Here is a 26,873-nt window from a genome sequence, read left to right as displayed (position 1 = left end):
CATAGAGTTAGAAGTTTCCTCCAGCAATATGCATATTTAAAAAAAATTACACCCTGATCCAGGGCTGCTTTAAATCTGACATCATGCAGCAATGATTTAAGGCTATCACTTTACCTGTATCTTAGCCATGTATGGTAATACTCTATGTATACTCTTGTATATCAATTAAGCAATATGGTTCATCATGAAGAGAAGATTCAGGTTTATGCTGATATTTCTTTCCCTAAATACCTCAGATGAATACTGCTGGTATTTTGGGGGTGGATGGGAACACCACACTTAAAAATCTCTGTGTTTATGTATTCAAAAGAAAATTCCATTTGCCAGTGCCATAGACTGTTTCCTCCCTGATGATTACACAGGGCACATTAATTCAGTTTCAGTCTGTTATTGGTTACTGGTTGTTAGTATCATGGTTTTGAAAGCGCCAATTTACATGGAGTGCTCCTTAGGAATAGGGGTGTTTAGTTTCTCAAAAGGAGAGAAGAGGTTGCTTTTAAATTATGCCATTTCAGCAGATTAAAAAAAGATTAATTTTGATCAAAACAGTTTGTATCATATAGTTCCATTGCCAGAAGCTGAATGAGAATGTAAATGTCATTGAGGGGATGACTGGTCTCAATGACTTCATTTTCAGGCCCCTGGAGATAATGCTTAGGGTGATTATGCCAAAAGCCCCAAAACAACCAACAAAATCCAAAACCTGTTCATGATACAACTAATATAAGGAGAAAGCTGTGCCACAACTGGGAATAGCCCTAAAAAATTTGTGAAGCATGAAGTGTTATATATTGTCAAAAGAAACCTTTTAAAAAAATCAAATTTAAAAAAAAAAAAATCAAAATTCAAAATACCATATTACAGTTTGAGGGTTTATTAATCCCAGAATTATCCAGTAATTAATTATCCAGTCTAAATTTATCATATCCGTTTTCACACTCTTCACTTTAACTAATGGTTGTTCTGTGTGTATAACTTTAACTGTTTTGCTGACATCCAGATGGATTATTTGAACTGCATTCTTCTTCCACACCCTCCAACCGTCAAATAAATAAATACTTAGAGTTTATACATGAAGACAGGCCGAGAGAGTTGGAGTTGTTCAGCCTGGAGAAGGCTCTGGGGAGACCTTATAGCAGCCTTCCAGTACCTACAGGGGGCCTACAGGAAAGCTGGGGAGGAACTCTTTAACAGGGAGTGTAGTGACAGGACAAGGGGCAACAGTTTTAAACTGAAAGAGGGGACATTTAGATTAGATATTAGGAAGAAGTTCTTCACTGTGAGGGTGGTGAGGCGCTGGCACGGGTTGCCCAGAGAAGCTGTGGATGCCCCATCCCTGCAGTGTTCAAGGCCAGGCTGGATGGGGCTTTGAGCAACCTGGTCTGGTGGAAGGTGTCCCTGCCCATGGCAGGGGGGTTGGACTAGGTGAACTTTATGGTGCCTTCCGACCCAAACCATTCTATGATTCTACATTACTCTGGTAATCATATTTTGACTTATATCTTAGTTTCCTTTCATCTTTATGTTTTTCCTCTTTCACAGTTTATCCTAAAAGCAAACATTATAGGTCTCTTGATTACTTGGATCACTTCCTCCTGTTTCTTCTTAAATGGAAGTCCTGTATTCCTGTAGTACTATGGTACTATTGTTACAAATTGTTCCTGTAAATTCACAAACCCGTTCTTTCAGAATTTAGTGATAGAGATTATGCATCCCCTTGGTTTGTATGCACTAAGTTTTTACTTCTATTCAGTGTTGTAATTCCTGTTTCTGCATCCTCATTTACAGTAGTTGAGAATCTGTATGTGTGGGTTTGGGGGGGACTGGGAGGGGAAGTTGCTTTTGGAAATAGGATTACTGGAAGAAAGAAAAGCTTCGGTTGTAATATATTTGCCAGCTTTCATTTTTAATTTGACTTATAGCCTTTGACACAATGGTCATACCCAAATCTTTTCTATCCTATGCTAACTGCACTGTTTGTTCTCCTTTTTGTGAGAGGGCTACATCCTTATTTGCAAGGATACATACACACACATTAGAAGGAAGCAAGCTATGGTCAGAATATCAAATGCATCTACTGAATGCAACTGTCTGAATGCATGGTCTCCCCTATAAATGTAGGGTAGTTTACCTTTTGCAAACAGCACTAAGCACCATTGTTTGACCATAGGGAAAAACATATCTAGAATTTAGAGTTAGGCTTGTATAGCAACCTACTTTCTGATAGCTTGTCTTTGCCAATATGCTAACTAAGCATTGTCTTAAAGCATGAATTTATCCACAGTCAGGAAATTTATCAGTGTGCATTTCTCAAACAATATATTGTTTAATATTATGTAAAGTTGCTTGTGTACTTAACCTGACAATGGCTTTGTTCTTTCCACTTTCCAAGATTTAATAACCAGTAGGGCACTAAGTATTAGCAACTTCCAATTTTTTATTTTTTTAATTGCCTCTCATAGTTTGTTTTTTTAAAAAAAAAACCAAACCAGAAAGCCAACTGCAGTTTAGATGGCACTGACGGAGGACATGTTTGATAGTAAGCTTCATGGAAGAAAACAATACATCATCCTGAGCTTTGAACTGCTTTCTGGAAGATATTAATCAAAAGACTGATGACCATAAGGGATAACTATAGTTCTCTTTAGGAGGTAGAATACATTTATCTTTCTTAGTAAGCAGAGGAGGAATCTCATGAGTTGGATTAGTGTGTATATCTGGAGCCACTGTGAAAACATCTGGTTCTTAATTTTGCTCAGGCACAGTGTCACTGTACCAAATGCCACACTGTGTAAAGACTATAACTAAAAAGAGGAATTCTTTAGCCAGAATCTATTTAATATTTTGTATATTCCGCTTGGATGAGGTGCATTTTTCTACAGTTTAAAAATGAGAAAATGTGCTTGAAATTTCCTGAGGAAAGCATAATTCACTGCCCACTTAAAATAATTGTTACTGGGATGGTTCATAAAACACTTAACTAGATTACAGAAGAGCCTCTTCTGAAGCTACTGTTTAAATAGCTTTGTGTGTCGACCACTTTATACCAATAAATTTCTTCCTGTTATTTCTACATCACAGTCAGTCTAGTATTTTTATTGCTATTAGGTCAATAATTATTGATCACTTAGTCATTCATCGTAATTGTTTAGTGCTACTATGAATGAAGGTACAAATTGATAATGGAGAGCTATTGCTTTTTATTTCAGTAATTTTTCTAGGAACATAGAAGCAAGTACACAATAATTTCTGAAGACTAAGGGATTTTGATATTTAAAATGTGATACTTTATTATAGCTGTTTCTCAGCTAATAGCTTAGATTTCTTGTTTCAAAAAACAAATACTTAAAGCTTCTATAAAAATGATTGATGTATATAGAAGTAATTTATGTGCTTTGGACAGTGCTGGAAGGGACAATATGCACAATCAAGTTTAGTTTCCTGCAGCCATAGCTCAATGTCACCCATGCTCACCAAGGGGAGTAGATATCCAGTTCAAAAGTCCACATCCTACAGATGATCTACTCTTTTGGCACTGCAAGCTATGGGTCACAAAGTACTTTCCAGTTGCTTTCCATCTGTAGTAAATGTAAGAACTAAACAGAATATCAATGTGAGCATTAAAGTGTGTCACAGGAAGAAATGCAGGAGAGATTCAGCGCATTTCATTCCCACACTAGCAGTACATTTGCTAAGTCAAAATGTGAAATGGAAGGTTTTGCCAATTTATTTAAAAATCTCTTTAGTATCAGTAGCTATTGGAAGACTTCCAGGAAAGAGTTCAAAGTAGGACAAGCATATATCCTTAATGCACTTCCAGTCTGCTGAAATTTGTGGCTGAAGGGCTTCCTGATCAGGGTTAATGTCTTTGTATTTCATGTTCCTCAGCAGATCTTCTTTTTTCCTATGCTGGTAGTTTTTTGATGCCATATTAACTCAGTCTCTTCAGTATAGTGTGGCAAAGAGTTAGTATTGTGCAAAGAAGTTTGTTGTTGTTGTTGTTGGTTTTTTTTTCCATTTGCTAGTTTCTCCCAATTCTTGTATTAAAAGAGACAGTAAATGCTTGTTCCATGTTATCATTTTCCAGAACACCAGTCATTTTATAGCCTTCCTCAATATACTGCCCAGGGGTTTTAAGACTTCCTTCCCCCAGGCTGAAAGAATCCTTATTGAATCAATTCTTCATTATACGAAATATATTTTATACTCTTATCTTTTCTGTTACCATTTGTTGGTTGGTTCGTTGAGTTTTTTTAATGAGTCAAAGAGAAGCAGAAAAGGAAAGGGGGCAAAAGAAACACCAACTCTTTCCAGTATCTTCTAAGACGTAAATCTCCTCACTGATCTGTTCCTACCTAATCCATACGCTCATTGAATGCCTGGTATCCTGTTTAACATAGTGATTTATCTATGGTAGTGTGTCACCTTTATCTCCTTGTTTTCCTCTTGAAATACAAATAGTAGATGGCATTTATTGTTTTCTGTTAAGCTGATTGAGTATTTCCTATCTAGTATTTAAGTTTTCAATTCAGCTGTTTCCCTTAATCTCCTTATTATGTTTCTTTTTGTTTTTCTTGAGATTTTTAACATAAAATGAATTATTCTGTCATCATTCTCCCCAAAATCATTCTTATAAGTAGTAATAGCTGCTCTCTAGAGCCTCCTGAGGAGGGGAAGTGGAGAGGGAGGTGCTGATCTCTTCTCCCTGTTATTCAGTGATAGGACACATGGGGATGGTTCAGGAGAGGTTCAGACTGGACATTAGGAAGCATTTTTTTACAGAGAAGGTGGTCAAACACTGGAACAGGCTTCCTAGAGAGGTGGTCGATGCCCCAAGCCTGTCAGTATTTAAGAGGCATTTGATCAATGCCCTTAACAACATGGTTTAACTTTTGGTCAGCCTGAAGTGGTCAGGCAGCTGGACTAGATGATCCTTGTAGGTCCCTTCCAGCTGAAATTATTCTATTCTATTCTATTCTATTCTATTCTATTCTATTCTAATATTGCAAGATAGAAAAGAACAATCTCTACTTTCATCCAGAGCTCAAGTGCAGCACTTAGGAGACACCTTCCTCTTTGCTTTCCAGCTATGCCATGTTTAGCAGATGATACGGTACCTACTAACTGTCATGAAACAATCTGTCACATAAGCCTATAATCACATCCCCTTTTTTTTAACCCATTTTGCAAAGAAATCTGTGTTCTGATTGAAAATACCTGAATCTTTTCATTAGTTGTAGGTTTTTGGGGGCTAGGGAATTATGTATATCCCATGGTAGTGAGATTTTCACTGTTTCCTGTTTCTTTTTTCAGTCTCCATATAAAAATATGAGATTAAGTGCTTTTAACAGGCACCAGTAATTCCTTTTGAGGCTTTTTTTTTTTTTACCATATCCTCTGATAATATTTCCACCCAGCAGACTACAAAAATAAAATGTTATGATAAAAATAAACATTTTCATTTTTTCACCAAAGATACAATGCTACTACATTATAGCTTTACATTATTCTGTTCTAGTCATAATTTCCCTTATGTTTTATCCTCTCTGTATTCAATTCCGTATCCTCTACTGGGAGCTCTACTACTTCCAGGATTTGTCCATAATACTGTAATTAGGACACACACTTTAACATTTTCTTCCTTTGTAACCAAAGCAGAATTCCTGTGGATATGACACAACTGATGTGTTGACTATACTGTTCTGTTTGGTATTCTGAGATGTTTCTTCTTAATATTGCTGCATTTATCTCATTTCCTTCTCTGTGTTTTTGCGTGAAGTGTGGAGGTCATACAAGTGTCTCACATCTGTTCCCTTTTAGCTGAAAAATTGTGCCAACTTCGTCCCTCCTTTCCTCACTAATTCTTTGGAAACTCCTGAGAGCTTTACTCACACATACTTTTTGTGCTTACTGTGGTTGGACATCACCAAACCGTGATGATACTGTCTTATGAGCCAATGTTTTTCTCTCTGCGGGCATGAAGATTCCTCTCTGAGGATTACCCAAGCATCCACTTCTTTGAACACCTTTTGTCACCTGACACACTTGCTTCTGTTCTGTGCGAAGGAGGTTCAAGCTGAATTATTTATTCCAGCATGAAAACCTATCAGTAACCTCTGTCTTGCTGTCATTGGGATCCTCTCTGACTTTGTATATTTTAGTTCCCAGGAGACAGATACCTGTCTGATTTCTGGAACTTTACTTATAATAAGCCTATTTTCCTTAGTACTGTTTTCTAAAGACTTTTAGTGGTGCTAGTGTGATTTTCCAGTCTTCTGTCTCCCATTCTTTCAACTAAATATATATATCATCCTGACATCTCTCTCTCAAATATTGAAAGAATTACTGTCTTAGGCAGTCTCTGAGGAATTATAGTATCATCCATTCCTTTTGAATTAGCTGCCCATTTCTTTCCAGTTTCCATCATTTGCCACTGCTTGTTTTTCCTTTGTATCTTTGAAGACAGTAAATTTACTCTGTTGCTTTTTCACTAGCTGGTCGGTCTTTCTCTGCCTTGTTTTTGCAGTTGCCTTCTTCCACTGATTACCCATGCATCACTCAGTTCTTTGATTTAGCTGCTCTGGTGCAAGAAGTTTTATGTCCAGTCTCATTCTTCCTTCCTTCCTTCCATCACACCCTCCGATTCCTGCCTGACGTTAATTGCTGTTCTCACTGACATTTCCAATCTTCAGGTTTTCTCAGCCAGGACTTCTACCTTCTGCACACATAGGTACATATAGGTTACACATATGTAACTTCTATCAGAAACAAATTAAAAAAGAAAATCCTTTGGGTTTGAGTTTTCACTGGTTGAAATGCTTATAATTTCCGTTACACTCTCTTAACGCTCTCCACTGTGAATGTGTGCAGTTGTTTCAAGAGGTGATGCCTTGTTTTATTTTCTCTACAGTGATGTGCACAGATTGTTTATGAAGAAAGAAAATTCCCCTTACAGTAACTGGAAATGCAGTGACTTAGAAGCAACAGCAATTTAACTTTATCAAAGAACAGAACTTACCTTTTATTCTTTAATGCATATGTAGCAGTAATGACAGCCCTATTATAATAAATAGCATACTTTGTTCACCGTGAGTAAGCGGAAAATTGGGCCAAATAGCCTTCAGGTGCTTGCTTCAGTATTGAAATGAATGTTTTCAGGTTCCACTAAAGATGGATCAGATGAACCATACAGAGTGCTTACTAATACGTCAAATCAGTGAAATGCACCTTCAAACAAGATAATGGTGCTTCATTTGAAATAAAAGCAACTTAATATTCTTACAGTAGTCTATTTATCACCTTTTTTAAAACAAATAATAAAATAGAAAAGCATCATCATCTTTAGATCCCGTTAGGCCAAGTCTTGATCATTCAAAAATTTTAAATCCCATTTTCTTATTTTTTTGGTGTTTGTTTCTTTTTTCTAGTTTTAATAAATTTCTGATTTTATTCTGAAAGACTGCTGATTGAAGTGGCTTCATTGTTACGTTCCCTTGGAAAAGTTCTGCTCCTGATATTTATGTGCAGGTACAGGATTTAGAACCTGCATACCTGCACCTAACCCTTATGTTACTGTATAATGCCAATTTAAGGTGCCATGTTAGCCTGAGAGGTACAAATAGGTGGACACTTTGGAGGATTGGGACCAATTCTCCCAGCATCTTGACAGTGAGTTAACTTTGCTGTGAAATGAAAAACATTTGCTTCAGTATGTCACTTCATAGCATCTAAGTATGGAATAAAAATATTTGGAAATACATCTGTCTATATGTCACCAACCATGATGAATGGATTGGAAAAGAATCCTTTTAAAGTTAGCCACACAGCTGCTGTGGCTTCACCATGAAAAAAATATTTTTCATGACTCTTAATTCAGGGCAGCTCTCTCTGTGCCATTTTTCCTGGTCAATATGTTTTTAATGTAGCCCAGTTAGCCATTATTGAAATTGTTTCACTGTGAATAATTACTTTATACAGTTTTTGAATACATTAGCTGGGGGAAATATTGATTACAATAATTGCTAAGATTAATTGTGGAATTGATTATGTTTGTATAGGTAACTTGTGGTTAAAGGAAGGCATTTTTGACCATCAGCAAGACTCTGAAATATGTTCTGTTCTTCCAAATTAATTGCTTCCTAATGGTCTGCTGTTCTGAGATTTCACATGACCTGAAAGAGTTGTCTGCTTGTTCCTCTAGTATTCCAATTTGATCAAAGTCGTTCCTTTTTTTTAAATCACTTCTACTAATTTTATGTTTATGATCCACTATTCTGACTATTACTTAATAGATCTGAATAATTATGCATCAAATAGCAACAACCAAAAAATCACTAGGCTGATCTTGAGATCCTGTGTGCTACCAAAAGTCACACTGTGTAAGTTAAACAATTTGTTATCAAATTTGTTGCTGTTGGAAGGTGTGTTTTTTGGGCTTTTGTTTTTTTTTTTTAATTAGAAATTAATTTACTGATCTTTCAATAAATACATACCTAAAATATTGTATTTGACTTGTTTTAAAATGTCAGACTGCATGTTTTTGTAAATTGGAAATAACTGTTATTATCAAACAATGACGTAGGCTTCTCAATCAGTCATTCAACATTCACTTGCAGAAAGTTTGGTAATGTATGTTCTCTATTGAGAAAACGTTGGTGAAGCACAGAGTTAAACCTTAGGCTAGAGCTTTTCCACTGAAGGAATTTCCAACTGCCTGTTGTTATTTTTCTTTGTTTACCAGTATTATATGGCTAAAAATTAAGTTCCACGATAATAGTATCTAGCCAGGCTGAGCTTTTGAATATCACTCAAAGCTGTTTTGCCATATTAGTCATAGCCTGGAGAGGATGGCACCTGCTCCATCCTTCCTACAGCTGCTGCGTTGCTTGCAGATTGAAAGTTTTGAGCTCTGTGCACTTCTACTCAGGACACTTTTTTATCTGTTTTAACCTGAAGTGGAGTTGAGATAATGTGTGTGGGCAAATAGACTGGTTTAAGGGTCAGTTTTGTGAGCTAATAGTAATCAGCATTTTCAGGCCACAAGAGGAAAGTGTTTCACTGAGCTTAATGGAAATGAAATTGTGTGGAGATGAAATCACAGACAAGAAATATCAGTTATGTAGTTGTTTTTGGAGAAAAAAATCCTGACCACGGTGGAAAGTTTTGCTTTTCTAAAGATTTTCACAGGCTTCATAAGTAAGTAAAAGAAGTCAATTGGCCTACTTGTACCATAAGACAGATGGGCAGTTCTGTGTGTGTTCGTGTGACAAGGTTACACAACTATGAAGTTTTAGTTTATTTTTACTCTCATCAAAATCAGTGGGATAATTTGAAGAGTGGACAATGTTTGATGTAAGGATAGAAGGGTATCATCCAAGAGTTCTGTGAATTTAGAACTGTAAAAGACACTGACCAAAGTCATCACTGGTTTTTAGGATTGCCCTGAGCAGTTAATGATAAAGTTGAAATCATGTCTTTAAAATGGTGTTAGCAGTAGAAATGCTATAATGTGGAGAAAGACAATGGAGTATCACAATGATGACTTCAATATAAAAAATGAACATGATACCTATGAAGTTGATAAGGAAGTGGAAAACTGTTACTTTGAAAAGATGAATACAAAAAAATTCAATAACGAGACGTGAAAGCTCTTTGCTTGAATAAGATGAATATAAAATAGGGAGGAATAGAATCTGACAAGTAAGTGAAAGATCGCTGCTTGCATGTGATGGATATAAAAACAAATGCAATGCAAACTGACAAAAAAAGATAAAGTTTCTTGCAAGAATAAGATTAATGTGAAAATATGTACAGTAGGAAAATACAGATCATTGAATGAGAAAGATCAGGGCATGTGATAATGCATATAGAGAATAGTGTTACTCTAGTGTACTTGCTTCTTTTTTTATTATGCTTTTAATTTTTTTTAGTTACTCATTGAGATATGCTGTTATTTGGTCATCCCATGGCAAAAATATTTAGTTCTTTTTTCTTTTTCCTTTCTTCAATAGCTTTTGCAAATTATTGCAAATCACAGGAAGGTGCTAGGGAAGTGAAGGAAGTATTCTGATACAGGCTTTTAAAGACTATTGTCTGCATTTTTGGAAGGGGTAGATCCAAACTCATATCGTCTACATCATCTCTTTTCAGTGGCTTGTACCTTCTTTTTTGTGTGATTACTGCAGAAAGTCCCAGCCACCAGGGTCAATATTTGGGCTAAACTCAAAGTCTGGTCTCTGTGTCTGTGCATGGTAGATTCTGTTTTCCATTTGTAGCAGTTTTGATTCCATTTTCCATTTGTAGCAGTTTTTCTGCAGTCATGCCCCCCCCCCCCCCCCCCTTTCTTTTTTGCATGGACTGGTATATATATGGCTTTCTGATGAGCTTATTTTCTTCCTCTTCTTCCTCCTGAGTACTGGCAGATATGACAGGACTACAGAATCAGGGAGGGAGATAAATGTCTTTGCTCTCCCTCCCACTAATGAAGTCCAACAAAGGCTGAATTCCAAGTTGATGGGCACTAATAAACCAACACGACATAGCATCAAATGTGCGTATGTTCAGTGCCTGCTCTCCTTGTTTCTACCTAAATGTTTAGTACACAGTTCTAAATTACCAGCTCTGGCAGAGCCTTCACAACACTCAAGCCTTCTGTACATACACGTAATGATGGCATTGCAGAATCGCAGCGTGGATGACGCTGGAAGGGACCTGTGGAGACCAGCTAGTCCAACCCCTTCTCAAAGCAGAGTCAAGGTTGCTCAGAGCCATGTCCAGATGGGTTTTGACTATCTCCAAGGATGGAGGCACAGCTTTATAGTTAAAAATCTCTCCTAGACAATTCTTTCAGTTGTTTTGTTTATGAATAATTCAGTCCCTTGTCTTGCAAGAATACACTGATAGTACTGAACAGAGAGTAAGAAAACACAAGAAAGCTTTCTAGCCCTTGTGATTCAGCAGAGTGGAAGAAATGAAGATGTTCCACATTATTAAAGTCACAAGGCAATATTGACTACAATTAAAGTTTGCCTTTCTTCCCTGTCCCTGCTTTGGTGGTTTTTTCTAAGGATGCTCCAGAAATTTAATATTAGCAGATACAGCATGACTCTGTGTGTTTGGAGAGGGGTTGTTTGGGGGTTTTGGAGCAATAGCTGTAATGATACAGCTTTTTTCAGATGTGTATCAGTTTTGCTTTATGGCACCGGTAAGTAATTTATTTACTACTGATGTTTCAAGCTCACTTCTCTGAAGGTTCGTTCAACTTCTTAACACTAGTATTAACTACTGAAAAATGCTTCAAATGTCATCAATATGTGCAGATAGAGATATGGGAAAGGAAGAATAAGGGTAATGCAGGAAGCGCTGTTGAACTTCCAATGAGGGGCTGATTGTCACTGAGCTAATTTCATCTTTTATCTCTTAAGATTAGAATTGTAAAAGCGCTGAGATTTCTTTGTTACTTGCTCAGATAAGTTGTTTGATTTATGATCTTTCATGAATGATTCATTAGCATTTTTCATGCATTCTGGTAGTTAAGTTTTCCAAAGACAGAAATATTACTTGAGTGTTTAATTTCAGTCCTTGAGGTCATCTCGAAGTGACTGAACTGAACGATGAGGCGGATGACCATTGTCATTACTTAGTGGTCTAAAGAAGAGCAAGCCAGAGTTCCTGCATTAGAACTTTGCTCTGTTTTTCTATTAGATATACTCTGCAGACCTAAAAAATAATAAAATCTGACCATGTAATATGTGTTGATACAGTGGCTGGCAGTGTTGGTATTCAGTTTTGCTATTCACATTGGAGGGAATAAACCTTTCAATCTAGCATACAAATATGCATTAATATCAGTGAGACTACTCTCGTCAGTAAATTTGTATGTTTATGTTGCTGATGCATCTGCTGATTCAGTTTTTACTTGGAGATCCCACTGAAGAGTGCATTATTTGCAATATTTAGGGTAATGTAGTGCTAATTAAATCAGTGAATACAGTCACTGGATGAAATGGTGAATTATGTCCTGATTTCAGGCCCAGGGAATTCTAAAAAATGTACTGGTAAGTCCTTCTTTTTTTTTTTTTTTTTTTGCAAAGAAAGCAAACATTCCAGTTGATTATTTTATTTTATTTTATTTTACCTAACAGCATCTTGCTGGGTACAAACACTGACAGCTCTAGGCAGATGAAGCAAGATCATGAGTAAAATATAAATTGCTGGAATGGCTAGTGGAAGCCTAGAGTAGGACTGAAGTAAAATGCAACCTGAGGGAAAATTAAGTAAATGTTCATCTCAGCTTCTTCTTACTCCACTGTGAGAACTGTATTTATCATCCTAACCACAGATTGAACTGATTACTCACAGCTTTTACATGTATATATGTATGTATGTATACACATATATAACTGTATATTTACATAATTATGTGTATAATCTATATAATTATTGTGAGGAAACGAGGTGGTTTTTGTTTGTTCAAATGTCGTGGGTTTTGCCTGCTCTATGAATCCTACGTTGCTACTGGAACACAGATCGGTTTTCTTGTGCAGATCAACATTCTTTTTCTGGGTATAGTTTTTAAAATTCAAGCATTTTTTTTTAAATTACTGAAATATATTTTACATACATAAGATGTCATGATTATTTTAAACTGCTTGTTCTATTTGAATCCACACATTCTAGAACTAAACTATAAATCTGTTCTTTCAAAATTAATCTTTGTCCTGAGCAGTTAAAGCTTCCCAGTATCATTGGAGTACAGGACTACTTTTGAGAGTTCAATCCTGAATAAAAAAATCAGTTATTTTTATGTGAAGTATCAGTAATATGTGTTTTGGTTTTGTATAACAGTTGCATCTTTACTTTTCACCTAATTTTTAGCTCAGGAATGTGATGCTGATATTAGTGATGTGGGTGCTGCTTGTGTTTTAATTCTTAACATCACTTGATATAGTTGGAAATGACATAAGAATAGGTACATTGATAGCTTTGGTTATGGAAGTGAGCTGGAACAAGAATAAAATGTAGAAAATACAGAAGAGAGGATATTCAGTCTTTCTGAACATAGATTAAATATTAAAATGAGTTTATATTATTTATTTTTATATAAAGTCTTCTTGTCTGTACATAAACTAGAAAGTTGTTTGGGAATTGTGCTTTGTTATTATACAAGAGCTAAAGGCATTATATAGTGGTCCAACCAATGTATCATTCTGACAGTCTACTGCAAGCTTGAATATATATCTCTAAATGGATAACTGCTTATTTTCCTTTTTTTCCTAAGCAGTAAATCCATATGGAATAGTAAAATTTAAATGCCATTTTGGGGTATGGGTTTTTGTTTTGTTTTGTTTTTTTAAATCTGAATTTACCCTTACTTCTTTTTAATCCAGGAGACATTGAATATTTAAAATGTATTTAGCTACAAATGATGTATATGTGCCTTTTTTATATTTTTTGTATGTGTTTGTTGAAGGTTGATGATGGTACAAAATATATAATTTGCCAAAGATCTTTCTTTATGCATCTCTGCAAGTAGCTTTGTTGCAGTTAGTCATATGGGTTTAATGTTTTATTCCGTGTTTCCCTTTGGAATAATCAGTACTAATTTTTGAGCTAATTTCATGAAATGCATTCTTCCTGTCTCACAAGCATTATTCTTGAGTTACTGTTTTGAAACGTCTCATTCGTTGCTTCCGATTATTGATCTCCCCCCAAAAAATGTTTTTTATTTTTTGGTATCTATCTCACTACATGCCTGCACAGAACACACCTTTTAAGCTAATTTGTCATGAGTGTCTCCATTTCTGCAGCAGGTGGGTTCTTGCACGACTTTTCCTTTAGTTCTTCCATTTATAGTAAATAAAATTTCCTTCCATTTTCAAATTATTCCTTAATTTGATCTGACTTGTCTGTAACAGATAACAGGGAAGGAGAGGTCAGAAGCAGAGGGGCATTGAGCAGTTGTATTTATTTTTCAGGAACGAGGACAGTAGGTAAAATTGAAGAGTATGGCACAGCTCTGCAATAGCTGCTGTTCTTGTTCTGCTGCTGATACAGATCTTCCCTCAATCCCCTGCTCATGTTTGTCTTAATACGTCAGGTCTTAATTCTCATTTTAAAATTTTCAAGACATGAAAGATTCCTGCTTATGTGATTAGATCATACTTAGCAAAATGAAATCATAATATATTAATAAATAACTAAATAATCATGACAAATTACATAGCTACAGCATTTCTCTTTTCCATTCTGTTGCCTTAGGGGTTATAATCTTCTGAGCAGATGATGGATAGCTTGTCTGCTTTGTCGGTTTGTTGTATGCTGTCACGAAGCGCAAACTGCATGCCTTTGACAGTATTTTATGCTTTGCTATGGCATAAGCTGTCAAGAAGGGGGGCAGGGGAGAGATACCCAATGATTACTCATTGGGTCATATACCTGAAATCTCATTTCGTGAGAAAAAAATTGTCTTTGGTTAGTCCTACAATGTTTCTTTAAAGGTTGTCACTGAAGTAAGTTTGTAGATGTCTGTCATCCAGAACATTTGTACCTTGCCAGTTTTTTGGTTCTATCTTGTAGGTAACTGAAGGAATAATTTTTTTTTCCTTCTTTCTGCAAAAAAGATATGTCTTACTTAAAACAAGAAGAATTCTTGGAAATTTAGTACTTTTTATTTCTTGACTCTAAAAAAAATCTTTTAAAAATTCTGCCAGTGATCAGAAGCCTGAAGATCTGAAATAAAAAAATACTACATATATTGACATGAAAAAGTGTATTTTGTTTGACAGCTGTGCAAGCATCAGTCAATGTTCCAATTGTTGGATTGATGCTTTGAAAAAAATTCTTGAAGTAATTTGTTTACATATGACTCTTCTGACATGAATTTACAAGTGCAAAATGCTAGCCAGATGTTGACTATACAGAAACTACGTACATCATAAAGCTGCTTTTGTGCCAGTGGCAGATTATGTCAAGAAATCACTGAAAAGACCTTCAAGACATTAAGGACTCCTAAAGTTTGTTACTGAGATCTGACAATGACATTAAGAATAAATAAATTGTTCCTGTTCTATAGCTGAGGAAGATGCTTAGTAAGATTATGATATGCCAAAGATTTTCCTGAAAGTCAGTATTAGAATCAAAGTTAAAAGCATGTAAATCAAATTAACTTAGCATCAGCACCTTCAATATTGTTACATCAGTTTCCATAAACTGGGGTCCCAGCTCTGGTTTATTTACTTCTGGTGATGTCTCATTTTCTGAACCATTGTTACATGCATAAAACATTTAGAGGAACTGACTAAAGTAAAATACAACTATTGTGTAGTGTCGTTAGATCCTTAAATTGCCAGGTTTTCTTAACTTTGCTTTTGGGCTGTAAGTTGTAATGGTGAAACATGTATTTATAAAATCACGGTCAGTTTTTCAGCTGCTATACACTGGAATACCATACCGGTAGCTTTAGTGAAAATATGTCCACTTGCAACAGGTGGGAATCCGGCCATTAGTCTACAGAATAGTTGTACTAAGAAAGTCATTGTTTTTTAGTTGAGAAGCTGTATAGTTAAATGCATACTGTTTGTTCGTATGTATATAAAAATATGTATCTTGTTTGGTTTTATCATGCTCATGCCCATCTTGTTGGCTAAAGTTGAGTGACCTCTCCTTTCAGCTGTAATAGAAGATATAGCTATAGTTGGATCCAAACACATCTGCTGCTAAAGATGACTAGGGTGATGAAAAGTGTGAGGTGACATTGTGCTCGAGACAGAATGACACTCTTGAGAATGAAGCTAAGTATTGCCTGTTGACTGTGAATTTCTTTATCACTGAAAAGCAAGTTGTTCTCACTCTCAGCTCTCTAATTTAGTTGACCCTTCATTATTGTTTCATGAGAGCTGGATCTGGCTATGTTAGTATTTTAGTTCAGGTCAGAAATGGCCTTTGGAAGAAAACACTGTTTGGCCCAAGTCACTGCACTTGACATTGCTGAGCCATCTCCGTGTGCCAGCTGGATTCCCGTCCAGTGCAGCTAAACCAGAAGGTGCACTCTCGCAGTGCACCTGGCCCACATCAACTGTTAAAGGGCATTCAGGCTACAGATTAGATGTAGCAGAAAATAAAATCTCCAAATCCTGTGTAATATGAATGTCACATCCCCAGCACCGTTTCAATATACAGGCCTGCTTCCATTGCGCTGCTCTGCTGGCTGATACAAGTGAAGCCACTAAAACCAGTACACTGTTAGAAAAGTGAAGTAATGGTTTCTCACTTACGATAAGTCTTCTGTTGCTTCATGCACTCATTTTTTTTAAAGTGATATGAAAAAACTGCATACCGCTAGGTCTTTCCTTTTCCTTTTTTGAAACAATTGCTGCAACGGGCTGTTAGCAGATGTGGACCCTTATTTCCCAGGAGTACATCCTGAATTGATGCAGATTGTCAGAGCATGATGGGATTTAGCTGGTACTAAGCTCCTGGCATTCAGTTTTGCTTCCTTCATTTATCAAAAATGAAAGTTAAGTATGTGTAGAAATGCCTCTAAGTCTGGGGCTGAAGTTTGTTGTGTTTCACTATATGATACGACTCCTTCATAAAGCGTTATTGTAAATCCAGATTCATATTTTTATATCCTCTTCCTTATCCTAGGAAATGTGGTACTTTGTATCCTCATTCCCTGAATTTAGTACAAAGTAGCTGTTTAAAATACTGTATGACTTCAGAGGTCTTTATTATATATTCTTAACCGGTTTGGTTCCTGATGCATTTTTTCACTCTAGCAGTTGTTCCATCTGTGTCTGTATTTCCTTAAAACATTGGTCTCTTCCTATTATTGGGAATGACTTATATAGAAGACCTTAGAAACCTCAAACTCAGCAGCTTCTCTGATTTTAAAAGCTCTATTTATGCAGTATTTACTCATTCAGGAAGGATTATGGCCCTTAGTTAAATATGGGAAGCTACAGTAGCTGAAATTTAGTACAATTTAAACGATTAGGGTAGGTATATATATGAGGCAATAAGATTTCTTCTTAAACAATAGGGTAGGTTTATATAAGGCAGTAAGATTTCTTTCTTCATCCCATTCCGGTGTTTTTCTTCAACCTTACTGCCTCTTCCTGTGGTTTTATATAATCACAAAGTAAATTAAAAACTAGGAGATCTTCAGCAAGCGCATGATTATAAAAATGTATTTCTGTTTGGACATTGTAGAACAAAGAACTGCTATGCTGAGTGAATAAAGCAGTGAGTACAGAAAATTCAGATGAATCCTAAGAGTACTGATGACATGGAAGCAGACAAAAAAAACTACAAAGAAGCTTAATGTTACTGCATTCCTGAAGATCCTTTTGAGTCTTTCATTATTTCAAAGGCATTTTGAGTCTTATGAAGTGATTTGTATGGGTGGTGTTTTTTCATTTGCTTAAAAAATCTAAAGTAATAAGTTCTGGCTCCTAATTCTGTGATCTGCTTATTGCATTAGACTGACAAAATACCACGTACAGAGAGAGCGGCTGAACACTGCACAGTTACAGTGTTCTGAAGATGAAGGATGAACTCAGTTCCCTGTGCAGTAAAGGAGTTTTGTCATTAACTTCAGGAAGGCCAGGATTCACCCCAAGAGTGGAATTCAGCTTGGCATCTTGGAAGCACAGGACTGGCAGTGTGTGTTTCATTCCTCGTAGACTGAATGCTACAGATGAAATAAAAATAGTGTATTTTTCCTCATGTAAAGATACAGGCAAAGTCTTTGTTTATAGCAAGAAATAGCAATATCTTCAGAGAGAGAAGGAGAACCTCTGTTTGTACAGGCAGCAAGCTTTGAACTTGCACCTTTCTAGGACCCTATAGCCCCTTGATCTTTAAGAGAGAAGAGTTTTATTCATATTCCCTCTATACAACCTGGAAAACAATGCCCAACCAAGCTTAATTAACAATTGAGGTACAATACCTATGATGATGCCAGGCTACAGAATACAGTTTCTATTTTATTTTTGTGTTCTGCTTCGAAGAAAGCATAATGCAGTTCCACGTGGGACAGGTGTTTCATCTGTTGGAGAGAGGGACTTCTTCTTGGGTAGCTGAATTTTAGAAAGTATCTGTCCTTTTCCTCTTTGGTGCAACCCTTGGCCAAAACCAACAACAACAAAAAGAAAGGTTGTGGAATTTTCATTATTTTTAGTCTGCAAGACTCGTCCATGAGTTAGAATATTGACAAGGAGCAGGAGCTGTCACATCTGTACCAGCTCACGTGATGAAACAGACCTTATCTTATCATCATTTTTCTCACGTTTCCCACTTGTGCATTGTATTCCCCTCACACTCGGTGTGTCTTGGATTTCTGTTGCCACAGATACCTTTAGATAGATTAAACCAGCCTGCTATTCATTAATATTTCATTTGTATGGGGATTAAATTAGAAGCCATTAGCCGAATCCACTGTATTATTTTAATATTTATTACAATGCCCTAAACCTCAGAAAAAAATGTTGTCAGTGATATATATGTATGTTCTCCATATATGTTCTATGTAATATATAGAAAATATTTATATAATACGTAATTTTAATATATATTTAAAAGATAGATTTTATAATATAGAGAGAACATGCATATGTATGTTCTATAGAGAGAGATATATTAATGTAGTAAAAAATTATCCATCATTTATTTGCAAACATTTAGTATTCATGAATTAAAAATTAATCAGAAAAGCAGTTTTACTTCCAATTCTTGCACTGCCATTAACACTGTATAAAACTGTAGTGTTTATGGTTACTAAATTTCAGCTTCTAAAAGGACCTTTTCTGTATTGGTAACAAAGGGTGATATATCAGAACAGGGCAGCTTTTGCTTGACAAATCCAATTCTTATTTAGCTAGTCAGTCTCATTGCTTTAATAAACTGATCAAGCTCTGGCTTAAAAGATCTGGGCTCCTTGTTTGTGTCTCCTAGCAGAAGGCCATTCTAAGACCTTCTGCTCTAAAAGAGGCCCCCTAATCACCTGCTCCAATTTATTGTTAAGTACTTCATACCCTTTTGTTATCGTGCCACTGGCATCCTTATCCTTACATACCCTTTTCAGGGGTGGGCTTGCTATCTGACTCTGCCTCATTTTTCTAGGTTATATTACTCAAACTCTGTCTTCTTTCAGAAGACAGTTTTCCTGTTCTTCACCAGGTATCTTAGTGGCCATTTTCAGCACTTTGTCCACTTGCAATTCATCTCTTTGGCATAATGGACGAAACAAACACACAGTATCCCAGACAATGTGTCAAGTGATCTTTATTTTATTGCATTAACATATCTCTATTTTTGCTGGAGATACTTGTGCTTTCCAATTTGCCATGGCTGGGGAGAGGATAGAAGGAATTGCTGTTGAAGGACAATGTACATGTTGTAAGAAAAATTGTAAGAACTTTTTAATAGGTGATCTACATAAAGCTAATGTGATAGCATCCATTTTGGAATTAATTGAGTTTTCAGACTACAAGTAATATAAATTGTAATGGGAATTGACAAAATAGTTGAAAAGTTGCAGAAAGCATGAGGTAGGAGAAAGAACATTTTTGCATTAGTTGGCCTATTTCTAGCTCTTTTCCTCAACCCAGCTACTGCTTAAGATTTACTGATCTTGTAAGGTGCTCTAGTGACTGGCAAGTTATTGAAGTGGTGGTACCCTGGCAGACTGAAGGCAAAGTGTAGTAAACTGTTCCAGAACCATTTCCAGATGGTCTTTTGATTGGGTTGGTTTGTTTTTATTAACAACTAATTAAAATTTTTTATAGAGAGAAGTCTTCATTAAAGATCAAGCATATCTCTAAAGCTAGTTTAATTTGAGTGTCACTATGATATCCTTTGAAATGCTAACAAAAAATTAGAGCAAAGTGAAGGAAGACCAGAGTTAATAAGTGTAATATACTCATCATTACTTTCTAAGTGGGTGTTTTGTTGATATTTAATCCCTGATATTTCCATAAAAATACAGCATAGTCATTTAAAAATAATACTTCATCCATTTTTTAAACAAAGGAATTATTTCCAATTGGAGGGCCTACTTCAAAGTTACCTGTAAAAACTAATAATAAATAGTAACAAATAATTATATGCTGTAATTATGTTAATAAGTTCATTCTGGTTTTCATTTGCTTAGGTTCTTACACTGTGCATAGCTCTACAAAATCTGTAAGTCCTCCAGAAACACTCTAATCAACAGTATCTTTCTTATATTTTGCCATCTTCCCAGAAAAAAACCTTACAGTACTGTACAGTTGGTTACATCGGCTATTATTCCATTCTAGAATACATTCTGGTATATTTTGATATTAGAGGAAGCAAGGCAAAAAACAGTGTTCATCCCTCCCAACTTCTAAGATGCAGAAAGACTGGTTGCAGTATATAATATGGATGTCTTTTTTATAGAGATAAGTAACTTGTTGAAAAGTTATGAATGTATATTGAAGAGTCTATGACTCTGCCTTATATTAACTCTTTTTTGTTGAGCTATAATAGAAGCTTAATTCCATCTTCTCTCCTTGACATTTTTATTCTCATTTCCTTCTCCTGGGTGTTTCTTATTTTAATGAGCTTTTACTGTGCTTCTCTAGCCATCAGCATGTGGCAGCTAAGCCAGTCAGCAGACAGCGTATGGCATTGCCAATTAATTTACTTGATTTGACACAGATGCAACAGTATGCTAGACTTCAGTGACTTCTTCAGAGAATTATTTATAGAAGTGTCTGGGACATAATGGCACATATCTAATGGGGAGTAGAGAAGTTGTTCATTTAAAGAAAAAAGTACCGACATTTTATCATTTATGCTTTTAATTAAGAGTGTAAAATATCTACTCTATAAAGTTTTCTTTCAGCGATCTTAGAGGCTGAAATTATTTGATTTCATTATTGTTCCATATGCTAAAAATTGTATTTTAATACTTTGCTTTTTATGCACCATTGAATGCATATTACCCAAACAGTTCTGATTATCCAGTAATTTTTAATTCCATTATGATAGGAAATACAAATGCTACTTTCAAAGCAAGATTTTGAAACTGATTTATATATAAAAGATCCAGCAGAGCATCACTTGAAGTAATGACCTACCCAATTGGAAATGCCACTATATAACAGCTATTGTATGTTAAATTTTAAGACTTATTTTTTTCTTTTCCTCCCGTGCTTTGAATGAAAAGAATAAATTTCCTTTGCATTCATAAATCCTTGTTTTGATAAAAATGAACACAGTCGATTCAGTTTGTAATATTTCTCCCATTTGTAATTCTTTACCTTTCAAAGTATGCAGTTAAATAAATAAATAAATAAAACACTTCCAAATCAGCTGGTGGATGTTTTCAAACTAAATACAAGTTATTACAATGTTTGTAACTAATCCGATAGATTTGGTACTCTGGAGTATGTGCACAACGTATATTGAAATCATGCAGTTTGTAGATACACACTCCTGCAATCCACGTATGTATCTCACAGTGTGCTCTGGTTTATTTGGTTAAACTCTATAGAGAGTTGGATAAAACACTCCCCAGTTCCCCTAGCTCTCAGAATTTTCCTATGGCTCTCTTCTAACTGGTTTCTAATCAGCTGTGAAGTTTTTTGGGTGACTGTTTTGAGTTGGACACTTTCCTGCTGTTTTCTATAGAAAGCTTAAGTATCTAAATTCAGATTTCTGATTCTACTCCGAGGACCAGTTACCTTGGAGACGGTGTTCAGTTTGGAGCTAGTATAATCTTTCCTTTGCTCTGGCCTTTTGCTCATGCTGAACTTTGCATGAGAGAAGAAGATGGCTTAAAACATGCATCTAAATTTGAAGGATTGAAGTTCAAGTTACTACCAGAATAGTTCTTCGAATCACTATATTTGGGAATTATGGAGAAAATTTGTATGCGTGTGTACACATATATATACACACGTATCTATATCAGCCAGTGAAAAAATCTAATTAAAAATACCTTAAAATCAAAAAGACCATTCCTTCTTAGTCCAACGTAAAATGAAATGGGAGTACCACTTTCCAGTGACAGTGTGTAACATTCTATGTAATTTAACAAAAGCTGGAAGGAATGTAATCTTGAAAAAATTAGTGGAACACATAAATCATAAAGAAGACTAGTTTATACCTTCAGAAGAGTTTCTATAATACCTGATTAGCATGGCTACAGATGGAGGCCTCTGTGTCTGCACACATGTATACAAAAAGATGCACTTGCAAATGTATTGTCCCTCTGTGCCTGCTTTTAAATACCATAATATCTGATTGTAAATATATATTTCATTCATAACAATAACTAGTCAGTGTTATCTTTAAAGGAATCAATGAGTCAACTTCATTAAACAGGATATGGAAGTGTAATACATTCCACACGCTAGAAGAAGATTAATGAACTGCTGAGGAGCTCCGTTTTGTTCTACCCAGTGTACGTGTAGCTGCCATGTCAGGGAACAGCAGCTCACGTATTTTCAGATATAGTAAATCGCTCTCAGGCTTTTCAAATAAAGTTGTACTCTACCTTGTATGTAGGGCAGGGCCTGTATATTGAATAAATCATCAGAAGTGTATTCCAGTTCTTTTAAAGAGAGCATGGTAGTGCTCTTTATTTTATATTGATTGTGTTTGCAGAGGAAAATTGAATCCATTCCTTGTCAAGGCCCCTAAACCTCATGTCATAAAGAAGAGGGAAAAAAGGAAAAGATGGATGGAGTTCAGTGGAATTAGCCAGAAAGAATGATGTTTCCCATTGTGTGATGATAAATTTTTTCATCTTGCCCGTATCAAGTGAAAGGTAGCACCTGAAGTACTTTGAAGTAGTTATCTTCAAAGACTTCTTTTAGCAGAATTGGAAATAAGCTTATTGGAGAGTTGTCTTCAACTAGATTTTCTGCCAATTATCAGTCAAAAGCTCCTTCCTGTGCGGAAGTTAACTCAAAAGGAAAAGCAAGTGTTTCTAGGATATACAGCATCTCAGTAGGTGTGGCTATAACACCTCTAAACATTTTATTTTAGTAAAATGCATTTTTTTTAATAACAGAAAAATAAATTAAATTCTCACCTTATTCACAGAGTCAGTATAAATCCATGTCTCTCAAATTAGGGTGTTCTGACCAGTTCCATGGTCTCTACTATGAGCTAGTGAAAGTAGCACTGCATTGATTTTTATGTGCAAATTGAGAATCATGATATTTTAGTAAGAAGCATTTGAAGAATAGTTTTGTTGCTGTTTATGAGCATTTTTGCTTGCTTTTCTTTGGTCGGCGAGTTTCAAATCCATTGCCGTGGGCTTTAAATAAGAATCTTGAGGTATTGGTTTGAAATTGCCTATTACAAGAGGTATTGCATTTAAAAAAAAAGTAGGGGACTTGATTTACAGCTTGGCTTTTGAAGTCCAGGTTGTATTCTTTAGCAGAAGCAAAAGAGTAATACAAGTTGTGGAAAAACACTTAGAGAAATACATGATTAAAGCTTAAATTCCCAGCACCCTTTTCCTTATTTACTGATTACTGGACTAGTTAACACAAATGTGGGTGCATTCTATATCAAGTACACGTAGATAGAATAAAGCAAACAAACAAAAACCCTGAATGAAGGCAGCAAGTTTGAATTACAAATAGCAAACTGTTCCAGGAATAATTGTTTTAATGATTGTACAATCAGCTATTTACCTATCAGTCCCACCAAATAAACTCTGTGTGTCTGTTCCAAGCACAAATTGTTGTCATAATGAGAAAGTGAATTAAGAGGAAGGTGGTACATGTTGAACCTTACATGTGTGCCGTTGAAGTTTATGTCTGAAATGAGACTTGATCACTTAACTGCGAATTTCTGGAGTGCAGGAAGATATGTTTTTCAGTACCTGAGAACAGATCTGTTACATACCATTAGTAGCCTTTTTCCCAGATTCATTCAGTTTTACTTCTGTTAGGATGCTCTGTTCTTGTTGCTCATCTGGAATTCCACATTATTTATGTTTTTAATTCCAACTTCATGTGTTGGGTTGGGTTTTTTTTCCCCTTCTCCAAGTTCTTGGATTTTTTTAGGGTATTTTATTTGTCTCTGGGAGAAAGTTATAGAGGAGGAGGAAGGGACATAAATAAGATCATAAAACTCTTGACTGACTATAAAGTATCACTTCTTTACAAATATTACAAATAAGATCTAGTAAGCTATACTTTTTTGCTTTATAGCCTAATCTCAACAAGTCTAATAAAATGCTGAAATTATCAGTTCCAATATATCCATTCCGTACTTCAGTCCTTAGTTATTTTACTATTTGTAGATTGTCTCTTTAGTTTGTCCATTTTTGTATATGCATGTATTTTAAATATGTATTTGTATACATATGACTGTGTATGTGCAGAGGTATGTGTAAACATATAGGATCATATATATATATAACTACAATACATTTCTGGGTGATGTTACACAGACACTCTTTGCATCAGTATTTGTAAATGTATAGTTAGATGTTTAATATATCTTCATTGAATATAGTTTATTTATTAGTAAGATTATGGTCTGAAGGAAATCCTCTCTTTAGAAATATTGTATCACATTTCAGATGTGAAGAGGTTTTTTTATGGGGTGTACGGTCACCAATTTAGAAAAGCATTTATGAGAATGATTAACTTAAAGATATTTTTTTCCTGATTGAATGTTTTGCTGAATAGGGGTATCAGTGGTCTGACCAGGATGGTAAAGCCACTGACAGATTTGGGGGTAGAGGCTGCAGCAGTTTTAAGTCAGGTCACAAGGCCAAAGAAATGCATTGGTTTATATTGTTATGGGGCTTGGGAATTCAGAGGACCCTGAAACCTAAATGCTTTGTCAGCTGGCAAAGAGGTAAGAATTATTGTCTCCCATGTGCCTTAAGTAAGTGTCCTAAGCTCCAGTGCCACCAGGAACCATTGGCATAGGCTTCCACTGGGCCAAGTACTTTGTACATCAGATGAGGAAACAGTAACATGAAAAAACCAAAGTCAAGCTGAATGGAAATTCTTGTCTAAGTAAATGACAGAGCTTCTAATGACTTCATGGAGCTACTTCTGGAAGTAAGATCTGACACAAAGTCAAATTTAGAAAGTCTGTACATAATGCTTAATTACACAGTAGGTCAAACAGGATCTAGAAAAGATAATTGAACAGTAACCATTTTTAAATAATAATTAACTTCTCATGGTGCCTCAGGGAATTATACCTCTTTCTTAAGTAAACATATATATATTTATAATTACCTACTTTACAAAGAGACAGGTATATAGTACAAGCTTATTGCTTACAGGGAATCTCAAGAGTTGGAAATTGATATTTCTATAAAAAGCTCTATCTTGAGAGAGCAATGTTATCTTAAAACTACTTTGAAAAAAACAGATAAACCTTTCTGCAAAATACATGGTGTAGCAATTTTCTCCTTAACCTTTAAAAACAAGCCTATAAAATTTGATGTTGTGATCTCATTTCTCTAGTACCTGTTAACAACCTCACTTTGGAAATGGCCTGTCAAATGTTAACTTTCAACCTGTCCTTATTTTTATTGTTTCTTTTTTTCATGGTAGCAGAGAGCTAGAATGTAGGCCTAAATATCAAATTTTGTGCTGTGATGCCACTCAGGGGCCTTAAACATGAACTGTGTTTATTTCAACTTGACTTGCCCATTAGCAAGAGAAGTTGAATTTTCTTTCCTGTGTGCAATACCATAGTGTAAGCAGGATCTGTATTAGTTGTAGGGTTTATACATACATCTTTAGCTGTTTTCAAATGTTTTTTCCCCTCTAGTTCCCTTTCCTCTCTTGGCTTGCTAATCTAGGTGTTTCAGTTTTAGAAACTTTACATACAATGCCATTAGGCAACACGAAAGAATCAGTGACCAAACCAACAAAAAGCTCTTGCTTTTTCTAATTAACTGAATACTTGCTATTGCCTAACATTATTAAGATTGGGGAGGAGGGGGGATTAATGAGATATTTACAGCTGATTAAATGAAGTGAAAAGCATGATTTATCATAAGTTATATCATAAGGTATTCTGTATCACAATAAATTTTCATTGACTACTGACTGTAGTCAATTGACTATTACTGTAGCAGTGTTCATCAGTTTTAGAGTAAGTTTCCCAACATATATTTTTTCAAAAAGGCATAGAACATGTTAATATATTATATATTTGATTGATTATGTAATACATTTGATTGATCAAAACAAGCATTGGTACAGGACAACTTTGTGAATGTAAGTTTCTGTATAATTGGCCACACTCTGTTTAGTTGAAATGTGAATTTCCTTGTATTTTAAGTTCATTGTGGAACTGACCCAAGTCATAAATATTAATGTTCACATTGCTGATCTTTCTGTAAGTGATCACATCTATAAACATTAAGATCTTGTTAGCATGCAATAATGAGTATTACTGTGCATGCAGTCCCACCTTAATACTATAATTCAAATAACTCATCATTGTCTTTTTCCCATATAATCCTCTTAGAGCATCCATTTGGAAAGGGATGTCTTTGTTACCTTATAAGAGATAAATACCTACTATTGTTGATGTCATTGTAGTTGTTCTTATTGCAGTATGCTGTAATTAGTAAACATCAACTTTATATGCTTGCATGTATTTATTACTGGGAAGTGCAACTACAGTGACATCTCATAAACAAACTATTTGTCGAAGATATTGGCTATGCAAATAAGCCAACAGTCATTGCATACAAATAATGGAATGGGAAGAAGAGAGCATAAGGAACTTCTTAAAGAAAATTCCCAAGGAAGAGGACTGTGTTTTTTTAAATTTATGTTGTGGATTAGTTAAATGAAATGTTATTACTTTCTGCAGTAGTTTGGTTTGCTTTTTGTAGTCATGGCTGC

The 26,873-nt window shown here is 35.4% G+C and overlaps 1 protein-coding gene across 3 annotated transcripts in view; it reads left to right on the top strand.

Moving 5' to 3' along the window:
* Nucleotides 1-26,873, top strand: part of CACNA2D1 (calcium channel, voltage-dependent, alpha 2/delta subunit 1) — a 421,901-nt gene that overhangs the window by 267,865 nt on the left and 127,163 nt on the right. The gene's annotated exons all lie outside the window — the stretch shown is intronic.

Source organism: Haliaeetus leucocephalus, unplaced genomic scaffold (assembly GCF_000737465.1).
Source record: "Haliaeetus leucocephalus isolate CR32 unplaced genomic scaffold, Haliaeetus_leucocephalus-4.0 Scaffold751, whole genome shotgun sequence".
NCBI classification, from domain to species: domain Eukaryota; kingdom Metazoa; phylum Chordata; class Aves; order Accipitriformes; family Accipitridae; genus Haliaeetus; species Haliaeetus leucocephalus.
Note: the sequence above shows the minus strand (reverse complement) of the source record. Positions and strands in the feature narration are given on the sequence as shown.